The sequence below is a fragment of the Ictidomys tridecemlineatus genome, chromosome 10 (genome assembly GCF_052094955.1).
Source record: "Ictidomys tridecemlineatus isolate mIctTri1 chromosome 10, mIctTri1.hap1, whole genome shotgun sequence".
In the NCBI taxonomy this organism is placed as follows: domain Eukaryota; kingdom Metazoa; phylum Chordata; class Mammalia; order Rodentia; family Sciuridae; genus Ictidomys; species Ictidomys tridecemlineatus.
In genome coordinates, this window is record NC_135486.1 from 142876688 (window position 1) to 142891532 (window position 14845).

Genomic DNA, 14845 nt, shown 5'->3' on the forward strand with positions numbered 1-14845 from the left:
ACCTCCTACATGCCCTGGGGCAGTTGGGGAGGGTGGACAGGGAGCCCCATTGACCTCACAGCCGATGGCGGGCAAGTGTGTGAACCAGACATGGCCCGCGTCTGCTGCGGCTCTAAAGATGGGAAACCCCCTGTGCTGCCCACCAGGGTGTGTCTCTTGTCCCAAGCTGGAGGGTCTCAAACGTGAAGCCAGGCAGCGTTGCCAGTGGAACCCCAGGGAGTCCGTGTTCCAGGCTGAGCCACGGGAGGGAGCCTGTGCCTCATCCCCATGGTAAGTGACAGTCACGCCTCCCCTGGGCTCCCGTGCCCCTCCCCAGCACCCTCACCCCAGGGGAGGGAAGGAGCGTGTGGAGGTGAGTTCCAGACTCCCCGCGGGAGAGGTCCGCGGGACCGGCCTGGTGTAATTGTCAGTCCTGCTGCTTGGTGAACAGCTTCCACACCATCAGCTCAGAAAACATGGAGCTGCTGCTCTGAGCCCCTGCTGGGTGGCCGAGGAGGCGGGCACACACAGTGGACCGCAGACCAGGCCGGTGTTGGGTGGGGTCACATTCGATGGAGGGACAGGAGGAGCCCTGGTCTCTGTCCTCTGAAACGTCTGCCGTCTGAGGCAGGTCGTGACGTCTGCCTCCCCGTCTGTCTGTCTGTCTGAGGTCAGCCTTTTCTGTCCCGGTGACCAAAAGCCTGACGAGGACACTTAGAGGGGGAAAAGGTCATTTTGGCTGGAGGTTTCAGAGGTTCCGTCCGTGGTTGGCCGACTCCATGGCTCAGGGACGACACCATGGTGGAAGGACGTGGCGGAGGGAAGTGGCTCCGGCCACGGCAGCCAGGAAGCAGAGAGAGCGCTGCTCACCAGGGACAAGATACAAACCCAGAGACACTTCCCCAGTGACGTGCCCTACTGTCCACAGTTCCACCCAGTTACCCACGTTGGTGCCTGGGCCACGACCCTTCCAACCCAGTCACCTCGCCTCTGCACACGTGGCCTGGTCTGACACGGGGGCCTTGGGGACGCTCCAGCTAAACCACACAGTGGCTCCGCCCGTTCGGGCGACTCACGCAGCACAAGTGGGTCGCTCGCGGTTCCGGAGGCCGAACGGTCCCATGTGCCAGCAGCTTCCTGGCCTGCGAGGCCCCTTTCTGACCAGGTGGTGCCTTCCCAGGGCACCTTCCATGGTGGAAGGGCCAGGGCGCTCTGGGGCCTCCTGGGACCGACTGGTGACAGTCTGTAGGGAGACTCCTTCCCACGGACCCCACCTTCCAGCCCTCTCGCTCCCGGGAACTGGCTTCCAAGCCTCACTTTCGGGGAGACGTGCTCAGACCGTGGCCACTGAGGGGAGAGACGCGGTGCTGGCCACCTCCAGCAGCACAGGCTGGCCGCCCGCCGGAGCAGGGAGGCCCGTAGCCCTCGCTCCCGGAGGCACCCGCTCCTTGACGCGCCTACGACACTGGAGCAGGGAGCCGAGGACGAGGACTCCGCCTCCCCAACGTTGTGCGATTCTGCTTTCATACCACAACGCGGTGTGACCGTTAAACCACTCGACACCCAACACCGGGTCGAGTGACCCGCGGCCCTGCTCTTCCCCTGTGCGGTCAGCTGCGCAGAGGCCCCAGCAGGACCCGCGGGCGTGCACTCTGCCTCAGTCCCCAGACCCGGGTGGCCACGAGTCCTGCCCTGGCCACCACCGGGTCTTTCCAGGGTCCTTCCTTCCTGGTCTTTTTGCTTCCACCTGGTCCAGGCCACTGGGTCAGCTGGGCCTTTTCCCTCTTCCTCTGCCATCGGCCAATAATCCTGTCCCACTGACTGGACCTGGGGGCAGGCAGCTGTCCTCTGTGCTGAGGGACAGATCTGCCTCCTTAGAGGAAGAGGAGCCCAGGGGCACTGTTCTCGGAGACACTGGGGGAGGTGACTTTGGAGGCAGGTGACTGCAGAGAGGGCAGCATGGAGTGCAGTGCACCTCGGCATAGACCCACATTATTGTGCACCCACAAGTACGTTTAGGGGGATACCCCCAAATTCAGCCACCAAGGTGGATACCATTTCAGTGCACCTTTGGAACAAATCAAAATGGAAGCCAAAGAGTAATCCACCATGAGCAACCCCATCCAGCTTTGAAGTGGGATCGTGTCGGCGGAGCTCCTAGCTCGGGGCCTGGCACGTAGTAGGTGTTCAAGAAAAACCCAGGACCGGGAAAGTGGTCATCATGCCAAACACAGCCGGCACCTTTTAAGGCTGCTGCAGACCCTACTCACTCAGTCTTCACAGCAACCCCGCACGGTGGACTTTCTATGTCCACTTTATAGAGGAGAAAACCAGAAGCCTACAGTAAGCAAAGTGTGGGGCCAGCATGGAGGCCCAGATAGAGCCAACCCAGGGACAGCACCAGTGCCTGGACCTTCTCGGTGGGATAAGAGGAACGGAAGGCGCTCATCGCCTCCTGAGTCTTCATCTGGGTAAATCGGAACAAAACGAGGCTGGCGCGAGACGTTTCTCAGTGCTACTGAATGATAAAATCGAGTAACAGGAGATTCTCTGGGACCCAGTGGCCACAGAGCCCCTGTTCAGAGAGGAGGAGATAGAACCAGCCCTCGGGACTGACTCCCGGGGACACTGCTGATCGGATTCACCGCTGGCCCTCGGCAGCGCCCGTCAGGAGGGGGACACTACCAGGCAGCGGGGGCCTATCAGTTGATCCTTCCCGGGCTGCCACGTCCCGTGCAGAAGGCACCGTCACTTTTCCAAGAGAACAACCTGCAGGTAGCAGGTCCTCGGTGACAGGCGCTCCCCGCTGCTGGGGACGGCCCACGCAGAGCCGTGTCAGCTCTCACGAGTCTCTTTGATAAGTACCAGGGCTGAAGGGGGACAAAAAACCCTCTTTGAAAAGTAGAGCATCGTAGGGAGAGTCCTGAGCCTGAGAGGGACTTCCCGTCACTTCCTTCCTGGCCAACTGGCTGGTTTTAATGTGGTTAGTGTCTCCTTACCTGTTTGCTTGTTTCTGGTCCAAAAAGCCAGTGGAGTGGAGGGCTGGACCCCGCCCCGCCCCCAGCTCCGTTCTGGACGGGTGACTTGAGTGGTCGCTCACACGGGGTGAAAGGGCAAATGCGGGAACTCGGTTCTTCTCCTCGAGGGGGACATCATGTCCTCACGGTTTCTCATCAATCATCGTTATTTTAACTGAACTTGTGTATGGTGTGCAGTCTTTGTCTCCCACATTCTGCCTTCTGCTTCAGGGCTGGGCCTGCAGTTGCTACTTGGTGAATATTTCCTGGTCGGTGGCTGGATGGCGCGGTGGGTGCCTCTCCTGGTCTGAAGAAGTGGTGTCCACTCGGGTCTGGAATGCTGACTCATTCCCTACCTTGTGTCACACCCCAGGGGTTCAAGATGGGAACACCATAGCCTCTTGCCCCCCAGGGGCTCATGTCTGGGTGTGGGGCTTGGGTGAAGACCGGGGTGACCATCCAGGGCAGAGTAGTGAGTGGCAAGAGGCAGGACTGTGACAAGATGGCGGGCGGGTGCCTGGGGCTGTGACAACCCTGTGTCAGTGCACTCTGTCTTAAGCCTCTGGTGCTGAGCTATGTGCCACAGCCTGAGTACTGCAAGACCAACCTGAGTCTGCGTCCTTGCCCACTTCTTACCGAAGGCCCACGGTTACTGTGCACCCACAAGTACCAAGGCGGGGCCCTGGGCACCTTCCCTCTCCGAGTCCCAGTGTGCTCATGTGGTGAGACTGATATCATAGAGAACTTACCACCCCATGGGTGGGGGTTAGGAGGATAAGTTAAACAATAAATGTAGATTGAATAGACACTCAATAAACCACTTATTGAGTCCAATTAAAATGTGCTCATCACTGTTTTGGAAGAAGCAGTTTCCTTTTCCTGAAGCCGTGTTCCAGAGTCGGTGCGTCTTCTCCACTCCATGGGGCCTGGTGGCACACATCTGTAATCTCAGCGGCTCAGGAGGCTGAGGCAGGAGGATTGCAAGCTTGAGGTAACTTAGAGAGGGCCTAAGCAACTCAGTGAGACCCAGTTTCTAAATAAGATATACTTTTACTTTATAAAAATATGAAATATTGGCTCAGTATTTAAATGTTCCTGGTTTCCATCCTGGTACCCAAACAAAAACAAACAAACAAAACAAAAAACAATCAAAGTTTGGGACACAGAAGACAGGAGCCCTGCTCGTGAGCTCACCTCCTGTCGGCAGGCCCTGGCCCGTCATCTGCCTCACTGACCGATTGTTCAATTTCCTGAGGGGACATTAATGTAGCTCATTCCTGCTGGCCGATTACAGCGCTGTGTAGGGATCTGGAAGGATTCAGAGCTGCTTGATTTTTCTGTCTGGCACATGCTCCTTTGTCCCTTGTCAAGAGGAGGGGACCACAGAACCGTCACACTATTCCATGTCAGGGGCTGAGTATCTGCCAGAGACGGTTCACTCTCTCCCTGAAGACATGGGGGTGCACCCCTGATTCTTACGTTCCCATAAACCGTTCATCATGCCAGGGGCCTTCCGGGCCGTTTCCAGTGGGAAGAGAACTGGGGTCCATCCACCACCCACAGGGGTCGGGCCACGACATCCCCGTGAGGAGGTCGGGATTCACAGAAGTCACTCTCCCAGGGAAGATAGGGTGAATTGTCGTTTGTCCCTGTCCCCAGTTTAAGGAGGACAAATCAGTCCTTCCTGACCGGCGCTTAGCTGTTCTCTGTTAGTTGATTCCTTGACCCAGTTAAGAGTTAATTCCAGACCTCAGGTCTTTTGATGTCTGACATGTGTGGCTGCGTAGGAAGGCTCCGGGCACATTCCAAGCTGCGTGGCACATTCGGGCATTTCTTATGGTACGTGAACTGTGGCCCTCCGGTCATCTCTGAACTTTTCCTTCTAATTACCACCATGCAGATGTGAACCCTGCTGCTATTCAGGGAACCCGTCTAGACTTTCTTGTTTGTCATCATTAAAAAAGAAGATGATTTAGGAAGAAACGAGTCTTGCTTTTCTGGAGACGCAGGCTGTAGGACTAATTGGCGGTGTTCTCTGGCTCATGGCGAGGCCAGCCTCTGCCCACGTTAAATTTGGTTAGTTAGGACTCTTACTTTGTTTCCTGGGTTTTTGTTTTAAATGATCCCGTTTAAGAGATCATTTTTGGTTCATATTCAGTTTTAAGCACTAATACAGTCAGACATGTCTTCTCTCCGACACCCTCTAAGGGCAATTCTACAAAACTAAGGACAACATCCCAACCAGGACGCTGACGTGGTCAAGAGACGGAACCCACAGCGACCCTCCTCTTTTGCTCTTGGAGCTGTCTCCAGTTAAAGTGTCTTTGTGAGAACTCAACCTGAAGGGAGCTCAAGCAAGAAGAGAAAAGAGTGTCTTAGAAGATGCAGTAAGTGCCTGCTCGTGTCTGCCTGCCATCTCTCGTTCCTCTGGTGAGGATGTCAATCACCGGACTTGGGTCCATTGCCATGGAGATTGGTCAGGTGACCCCAGCCAACCAATGGCAGTAGCCAGCAAGCTCTCCCTCTGTCTTTATACTCCTTTATCCCACACGTCTGGGACTTTGGATTCTTTGACCCACATCTCCACTTCTCCTCCCCTGAGCCCATGGTAACCATGTTTTATGGTCTGTCTCCGTGTATTTGAACTCTTTAAAAAAATCCTGCCAGGCATGGTGGTGCACCCTGTAATCCCAGCAAAACTCAGGAGACTGAGGCAGGAGGATTGCAATTTTGAGGCCAGCCTCAGGAATTTGGCAAGGCCCTCAGCAAATTAGTGAGACCCTGTCTCAAAAAATGAAAAGGGCTGTGGATGTAGCTCAGTGGAAAAGTGCCCCTGGGTTCAATCCTCAGCCTGCATGCACACGCGCACGCAGAGTAAGTGAGATCATGTAATAATTTTTTCTTTCTATGCCAGGTTAGTTTCACTTGACTTAAAGTCATCCAGGTCCATCCATGTTGTGACCAGTGGCAGAATATGCTTCTTTTTAATGGCTAAATAATATTTCATTCTGTTTATATTTCTGTATATCTAGATGTAAATGCATATATACCATATTTTCTTGATCCATCCATCTATCAGTGGACATTTAGATTGCTCTGTGTTTTGGACTGTTATAAGCTCTCGCAGCCCATGTATTCTTTACCACGTGGGAAAAGCCTGTCTCTGGGAAGAGGGACTAATGCCCCACAGAGAGAGGAGGGCTGGACAGGTGGCGGATGAGGCAGTTGGTGAGACTGTGCCCTGTTTTCTCCCTGGGCCAGGCTGCACCCTTCCCCTGCTGTTTGGGTCCTGTATTGATGACTGCTGATTTTCGCTTCAGTGGGTTTCAGTTCTCTCCCCCGCAGAATGCCATGGAGTCCTTAAGATCCTAACTCTGGGGCCCAGCACAGCAGGGCCCCCTGGGGTCTGGAGCAGGACTCTCTTCCTTCTCCCCAAGGAGTGGCAGAATCCGTGCGATGACCAGGACGGTCAGTGGCCCCCCTCAGAGGCAGGAAGGCCGTCCTCTGAGAGAAGCAGAGAGGTGACCATCTCCCATCTTCTGGTGAGGACGTCTCAGTATTGGCTGCACTTTATACCCGACCTGGGCCTCGCCCCGTGTCGCTCAGGTTCCAGGACATGACCAGAGGTGCTGACGAGGATGACGGAGGGCAAGAGACGTCTATTTTGGCTGGTGGTTTCAGAGATTCAGTTCATGGTAAGTCGACTCCATGGCTCTGGGCCCAGGGTGGGGCAGAAATCATGGTGGAAGGGCGTGGTGGAGGGGAGCAGCAGGGCCAGAGGCCTGGAAGGCAGGAAGCAGAGAGAGCGCCACTCATCAGGGACACATACCTGAAGCCGGGCCCGGTGGTGCCCGCTTGTAATCACAGAGACTCGAGGGCTGAGGCAGGAGGATCGCAAGATCTACGCCAGTCTCCACAACTTGGTGAGATCCTGTTTCAAAATAAAAAATAAAAAAGGGCTGGGGATATGGCTCAGTGGGAAAGCACCCCGGGGTTAAATCCTCAGAAGGATCTATATGCACGTACACGCGCCAAAGGCACACCCCAACTGATCTACTCCTCCAGCCATACCGGACCTGCCTGCGGTTTCAGTTAATCCGTGTAAATGGATTAATCCATTATTAGTGTACAGCTGTCACCATCTCGTCATTCCATCTCTGAACATTCTTGCGTTGTCTCACACGTGAGCTTTTGGGGGATGCCCATCTGACATCCTAATTTAACTGATCTGGGGTGGGGCCAGGGATCATTTCCTGAAAACCTCCTGATCTGTGGTCAGCATGCAGGTGGGGCCGGGTCCTGGTGTGCGGAACGTGTACAGAGGATCCAGTGATGATTCTGGGACTCACCCAGGTCACCTAAGGAGAGTGAGGAGCCACAGTCAACCCCTGTTTGTTTCTGTTTCCTTCTTTGTTTGGCAGGACTAGCGCCATGTCCCTGCTGCCTAGGAGACTCTCCCTTCACGCTCATTCTGGCCGACGTGGGGACTTGGTGGGGCCTTGGTGTTCTGCTGGCTGCTGGGGTCAGAATCGCGAGAAGATCTCGTCCATCTGGAGCTGTCTAGGGCTCGTAGACTGTAAGTGTGAGGATTCTTAAAACTCGTAAAAAGAAGGAAAAAAATCACTAGATGAGACTGCTGGGGACAGTCCTCCGGACACCAAGCCAAGAGGACATTTCAAGGAGAGCCTCTTTGTCAGCTGTCGTAATGCCCCTCTGGTCACTGTGGGATGTGGGTGGTCATAGCATGGAGGGTGGGCAGAGGGATTATGGCGGGAGGTTTTCAGAAACTCACCCAACACCGGCCTGGTCTGCCGTCCACTGTGTGTGCCCGCCTCCTCGGCCACCCAGCAGGGGCGCAGAGCAGCAGCTCCATGTTTTCTGAGCTGATGGTGTGGAAGCTGTTCACCAAGCAGCAGGACTGACAATTACACATGCCCGGGTCACGCGGACCTCTCCCGCGGGGAGTCTGGAACTCACCTCCGCATGTCCTTCCCTCCCCTGGGGTGAGGGCGCTGGGGAGGGGCACGGGAGCCCAGGGGAGGAGTGACTGTCACTTACCATGGGGATGAGGCACAGGCTCCCTCCCTGGGGTTCCACTGGCAACGCCGCCTGGCTTCACGTTTGAGACCCTCCAGCTTGGGACAAGAGACACACCCCGGTGGGCAGCACAGGGGGTTTCCCATCTTTAGAGCCGCAGCAGACGCGGGCCATGTCTGGTTCACACACTTGCCCGCCATCGGCTGTGAGGTCAATGGGGCTCCCTGTCCACCCTCCTTGCCACATTGACCTCTCCACAGGGCAGCTCCCAAACCGGGGAGAGCTGGACAGATGGGGAGGGACGGGGAGAGAGAGAGAGAGAGGGAGGGGAAGGAGAGGAGAGAGGGGGAGGAGGGGGAGGGGGAGGAGAGGAGAGGGGGAGGGGAAGGAGAGGAGAGAGGGGGAGGGGAAGGAGAGGAGAGAGAGGGAGGAGGAGGAGAGGAGAGAGGGGGAGGAGGGGGAGGGGGAGGAGAGGAGAGAGGGGGAGGGGAAGGAGAGGAGAGAGGGGGAGGGGGAGGAGAGGAGAGAGGGGGAGGGGAGGAGAGGAGAGAGGGGGAGAGGAAGAGTGAGCAGTGGTCTCAGGGTCAACTGGTCTGGGACACGCAGCCCCATGGCTGCAGTAGGAACGTGTCCTGTTCCAACCCGTACTTAAAGGAGGGGCTATGACTGGAGGAGTAAGAATCACCAGAGTGGTGTCCCCTGGAGAACTAGGTGCAGGTCTCTGCTCTCAGTTTCCCAAACCTGTCCCCTCGCCCTGAGCACGTGATGGGCAGGGCCCAGGACCCCTTCTCGGGGCCACGGCACTAGAGAACATCCTGTTCCTCTCCCAGCTCAACTCCGTCCTTGACTCCTTAAAAGCAAAAAACACAACAGAACCCCCCAAACCCCCGCTCTGATTGATGACGGATTCTCCCAAATCTATTATTAACGGAACCCTTCTGTACCTGGGCTCTTTCAAGGCCTTGGCTTCTGAGGCTCCAGATCTAGGATTTTGAAACTCAGAAAACAATCCCTTCAAACTCTCGTCTCTGCCATGAGTTTCAGAAGCTGGTCTTACAACTCAAAAGCAGAGAAGCAGTTTCTGCCCTTCCCAGGTCTCTGCTGTGACGTCCCAGAGCAGCCCAGGCTGGCGGGGGCCAGCGGGAATTCGGGAGGGGATAAGAGCCATTTCAGGCCAATATCATTTTCCCAACCACATGAAACACTTAGCCCCGGCTGTGTGCTTAGTGTCTATGGATCTCCGTCCTCGCCACCATCTCTGTGGGAAGCAGGACAGGTTCTGAGGCGAGCAGGTAGCAGGGTCAAGGGTTTGAGTGGAACTGTGGGGTCTGCTTCACTGCCTGGAAATGGCACCTATGCCGCGAGTCTAATGGCCTGCTGCCTGCACCGTGGGCTGGCCTGGCCTGCCAACACGGAGACGGAGACGGGGAGGACTCGGGGGTGGGGAACTAAGGAGGAAGAGGGCCCGTAACAGCTTCCTGCTCTTCTCTATGCCAGGGGGCAGAGGGCGAGGTCACTGGCTTAGGTCACACACCAAGGAGGAAAGCAGGTGTCACAGGGCTTTGAAAACCTCGCCAGGTGGTCAGATAACAAGAGGAGACTGAAGGAGATGAGGGATCTCCTCGTCAAATTATCGTCACTGTCATCATCACCACCACCATCACCACCCCTACCATCGCCATCACCACCCCCACCATCACCATCACCACCCCCACCATCGCCATCACCACCCCCACCATCACCATCACCACCCCCACCATCACCATCACCACCCCCACCATCGCCATCACCACCCCCACCATCGCCATCACCATCGCCACCCCCACCATCACCATCACCACCCCCACCATCGCCATCACCACCCCCACCATCGCCATCACCATCACCACCATCACCATCACCACCCCCACCATCGCCATCACCACCCCCACCATCACCATCACCACCCCCACCATCGCCATCACCACCCCCACCATCGCCATCACCATCGCCACCCCCACCACCACCATCACCACCCCCACCATCACCATCACCACCCCCACCATCACCATCACCATCACCACCATCACCATCACCACCCCCACCATCACCATCACCACCCCCACCATCACCATCACCACCCCCACCATCGCCATCACCATCGCCACCATCACCATCACCACCCCCACCATCACCATCGCCACCCCCACCATCGCCATCACCACCCCCACCACCACCATCACCACCCCCACCAACACCCCCACCATCGCCATCACCACCCCCACCACCGCCATCACCACCCCCACCATCGCCATCACCACCCCCACCACCACCATCACCACCCCCACCACCGCCATCACCACCCCCACCACCACCATCACCACCCCCACCATCGCCATCACCACCCCCACCATCACCATCACCACCCCCACCATCACCATCACCACCCCCACCATCGCCATCACCATCGCCACCCCCACCATCGCCATCACCACCCCCACCATCGCCATCACCACCCCCACCATCGCCATCACCACCCCCACCACCACCATCACCACCACCACCACCACCACCCCCACCACCACCATCACCACCCCCACCAACACCCCCACCATCGCCATCAACACCCCCACCACCGCCATCACCACCCCCACCATCGCCATCACCACCCCCACCACCACCATCACCACCCCCACCACCGCCATCACCACCCCCATCAGCAGCATCACCACCACCACCAACAACAACAATGCCATCACCACCCCCACCATCACCATCACCACCCCCATCAGCAGCAGCATCACCACCCCCACCATCGCCATCAACACCCCCATCAGCAGCAGCATCACCACCCCCACCATCGCCATCACCACCATCACCACCCCCACCCCCATCAGCAGCAGCATCACCACCACCACCACCACCCCCACCACCACCAATGCCATCACCATGTCTTAGTTGCTATCATTTTTGAATTTAAATTGAGTACTTGTGGTTCTCTACCCAGCTTCTTGGCTCCTCTCTGGTCCAGCCATCGCTGTAGGAACCTGCTCTCTTTGTGCGTGACCTCACAGTCCCCCCTCTCTCTCTTCTCTGGAGCTCTCCTGTGGTTCCTATCCGAATCCTCCTGAGCTAAGGCCTGGGTAGTCTGAGTGTTGGGTGAGCCCCACCCGCCATGGAACTAGATCAAGGATCCCCTCTCTGTCTTTGGGGCAGGGACAGCTCTGAAAACCCTGGTGTTACTGAGCTTCGCCTGTGGCCGACCTAAGGACAGGACTTTGGTGGACTTCTCTCCTTCGCCCTCTCCCTGGGCCCTGTACACCATTCTTGTTCCCTGAGGTGTCTTCTTGAGCCAAGCCTCCTGCCCCAGAGCGTCTGTCTCGAGGCTTGATTTCTGGAATGGAGTAGGAATCCTGGCCACGGCAGTTCCCTGGTCTGGATTAGACTAGAGAACTGATTTATAATAAGTTGTTTAACCCTCATCACCTCCTTCAAGGTAGCTGCGATTGTCCCCATTTTAGGTGGAAGTAAGGGTTCAGAGAGGTGAAATGACTTGGTCAGGTCTCAGGGCCAGGAAGTGGGGGGGTTGGGTGGGAACCTGGGTCTGCTCCGTTCAAGGCAGAGATCAGAGTGAGCTCTCCTGCCTGGAATCACAGTCCCCTGCAGACTGCCACTGGGGTCCTTCTGGGGGCCACGGAAGACCCCTCCACCACGAGCGAGCCCTGTCTTTGTTCCGCATCTCTGGCCTGCACCAGCCCCCTGGGAACCAAGGTTCTGAAATTGCCAATTCAGGACCTTGGCCAGGGGCTCAGACGCTCCCACCCTTCTGAATTCTAAATACTTCTAAACTCATTTGAGATTCCTTGGCAGCGGAGAAAGGAAGAAAAAAAAAAGTGCTTGACTTGCTCTTTTCTTTTTCTTAAAGAGATGGGAAGGTCATTATGGTAGCAAGTCCAAGGCCCCTGGAGCAGTTAGTTGCAGTCTGGGCACAGGAGCTGACTTCTGATGTCTGCCAGGCTGGCAGAGGTTCATCCTTGCAGAGAGCCGGCGAGTCCCTTTTTAAACAGCGTTTCCGTGCCTCAGTCTTCTGCAGGGTCAACCTTTGGTCTCTAACCTCATCCCAGCTAGACCAGTGATTCAGCCTCGGGCTCGGATTATGCAGGCAGTTTACAGGGTGCCAGGAAACCTCCAGACTCCCAAATATATGGGCGCAGCGTGCTGCAGGACCGAACTCTGTCCTGACTGCAGACGAAACTAGGGACGCCCTGAGCATCACACATGCTAGATGCCCAGGGTTTTAGATGAGATTTCTCATTCCACCCTTGTAATTCCACTATGAAGACAAGAACAGGAGGCCCAAAGGGATCCTTGGCTTCCCTGAGATGGGGGAGTGCACTTTGGCGTTGAGTTGAGGACTCCCCGCTCCCCGCGTCTGGACGAGTCCCACCTCACGGACTTTTCTGCTGGTTACCCCTGCCTGGCTGTCTCCCGGGGGTTCACAAAGAGGACTTGACCCATGGGTCCCTGAAAGTACTCAGGTCGGGGTTCTCCAACAGGCAGATGACTGGATTGACATCCAAGGGTCAGTCAGGCCTGTCGGGGCCCAGGACAGGTGACCAGGTACGTGACAGAGTTTTACAAATGTGTAAGACCACGTCAGGCACCTTTCCAGGGAGAGGCCAAGCAGACAGTTGATGTGAGCACGGGAGGGGGGAGGAGTGCGCTGGGGCCATCACAGAGCGCCAGCAGACCTCGCTGTTCAACTAGCAGCACCCACAGGCAGGAGGGAGCTGCAGGGACTGCAGGATCTCCAGGGGCCCCGGGCCTGCTGCACCGGAATCTGCATTTAGCAAGGTGCCCGGGTGGCTGCAGTGACACTGATGATGGAGAAGTCTCTGGCTTCACTCCAAGCTGCTGTTGCCGGGCCTCCCCAGAGCCCTCTTGCCTCGGTGACTAGCCTGGGGCTGTGTCTGTCCGTGAGCCACGCATTGCAGATGAAGAATCTGGTGGCCCACCTCCATCGTTACCCTTCTCTCACCTCGCGTACGTTTTTAACGCAGGCATCGATGTGAGAATTCTTGCGACATTAATTTTCTGCCACAAAGTGTTTTGTGGAGCAAATTCCATTAAGCCATTTTAATCCAGGGTTTAATTTTCTATTCAGCTCATCTAAGCCATTTCCATTTTTTTCCATTAAAATGTTCATTTGTAACAAAATTGTTTTTGTGAGATCAATTATTTTCTGTTTAAATTTTACAATCAACGTTTGACTCATCCATCTCTCTCTCCTCCTGACGTTTGCTGGTGGTGACTTGAGCTCTTTGGAGCATTTTCTCTGTTTGCTTGTTACTTTCCTGGCCATTCTTTCTATCAAGTCCAAATCTCATGGGTCAGGTTTGGCGATCTAAATATTGTCAGCAACACTGGCTTTTTCCTTTCCTGTTAATTTTCAGCCCCTTACAAATTCTAGCCATTTTATGTGTTTCAGTTTTAGATATTGCTGATGGTGTATTTTTTGTTGTCTTATCCTGAGGGCCTAGAATGGTGCCTGGCATTTACGAGGTTCCCTGGATATGTTTATAGGCTGAAAGGACAACATTCACCTGTTACGGTGGGTGTGAGGTGTCCCCCAAAAGCTCATGTGTGAGACAATGCAAGAGGGTTTCCAGGAGAAACTATTGGGTTGTGAGAGCTTTAACCTGATCAGTGGGTTAATCACCTGATAGGAATTAACTGGGTGGTAACTGGAAGTAGGTGGGGTGTGGCTGGAGGAGGCAGGGCTTTGGGGTATAGATTTTGTGTCTGGAAAGTGGAGATTTCTCTCTCTCTCTCTCTCTTTTCTTCCTGAAGGTCATATGAGCCATTTCTCTCTGCCATACTCTACCTCCATAATGCTCTGCCTCAACTTGAGCCCTGAGGAATGGAGCCAGCTGCCTATGGACTGAGACAGAGATGGGTGGAGTTAGGAGAAAGTGGAAGAGGAGATGGAGATGGAGAGAGTATACACACGTATGCACACATGTATGTACACACATGCACAAACACATAATGCACAGCCATGCATGCTCAAACAAATGCATGTATACATTCACACACAGAGAAAGACATATATGCATATGCACAAAAACAGCCACATGTGTGCAAGTGCAAGCACAAGCATGTACAAATAGACATGCACATGGACACACATGCATTGGGACACATGCATGCCCAGCCACACACATAAAAATGCACACAAGCACAAATATATGCAAACAGAGGCATGCACATGTAAATACAAAATGCACATGTGCATACATGTACACACCACGCAATGTACACAAAAACACACATGCATGCACCTGGAGACAATCACATGCACAGACACATGTTATACGTGCACATGGTCACACATATACACACATGCCAACACACACATGTAATATATACAGACATGTATCATGTGTTTGTACATGAATACATGCTTACAATCATAGAAGTATACCTGTGGTATCCATGCATAGAGACATATATGCACAGAGAGACATAGCCATAAATTTACATGCACAAATGGAATGCATACATACTTATGCACACACATACACATATACACACAAATAAGCACAGTCACTCATACAAATGTACCCACCCCCGCAGAGTTTACTGCTTATTGGTGGCTAAACCCTGGAATGCAGGGTGGGCCAATGGAATAAAACCTGCATTGTCATGATGAACACATTGCTCTTTGGGGGTGTTGGTGTCTCCACATTAACCACTGGTGCTTGATTAAATGCACATGGAGTTGCATTAAATATTAAGAAAGCCAGTTGCTACCTTTGATTGAATTTAGTCAA

General features: G+C 54.9%; 1 long non-coding RNA gene across 4 annotated transcripts in view; it reads left to right on the forward strand.

Moving 5' to 3' along the window:
• The window catches only part of LOC120887511 (uncharacterized), a 41919-nt gene that overhangs the window by 19041 nt on the left and 8033 nt on the right, over positions 1–14845 (forward strand). For 2 of the 4 annotated variants that reach the window (XR_013427144.1, XR_013427147.1), the window contains exons 4-8: positions 147–3987; positions 4897–5072; positions 5205–5383; positions 6434–6691; positions 7418–8345. This is a non-coding gene — a long non-coding RNA (uncharacterized LOC120887511). Of the gene's footprint in view, positions 1–146; positions 3988–4896; positions 5073–5204; positions 5384–6433; positions 6692–6863; positions 7180–7417; positions 8346–14845 lie in introns of those variants that run through there. The other 2 variants (XR_013427146.1, XR_013427145.1) reach the window with 2 other exon arrangements.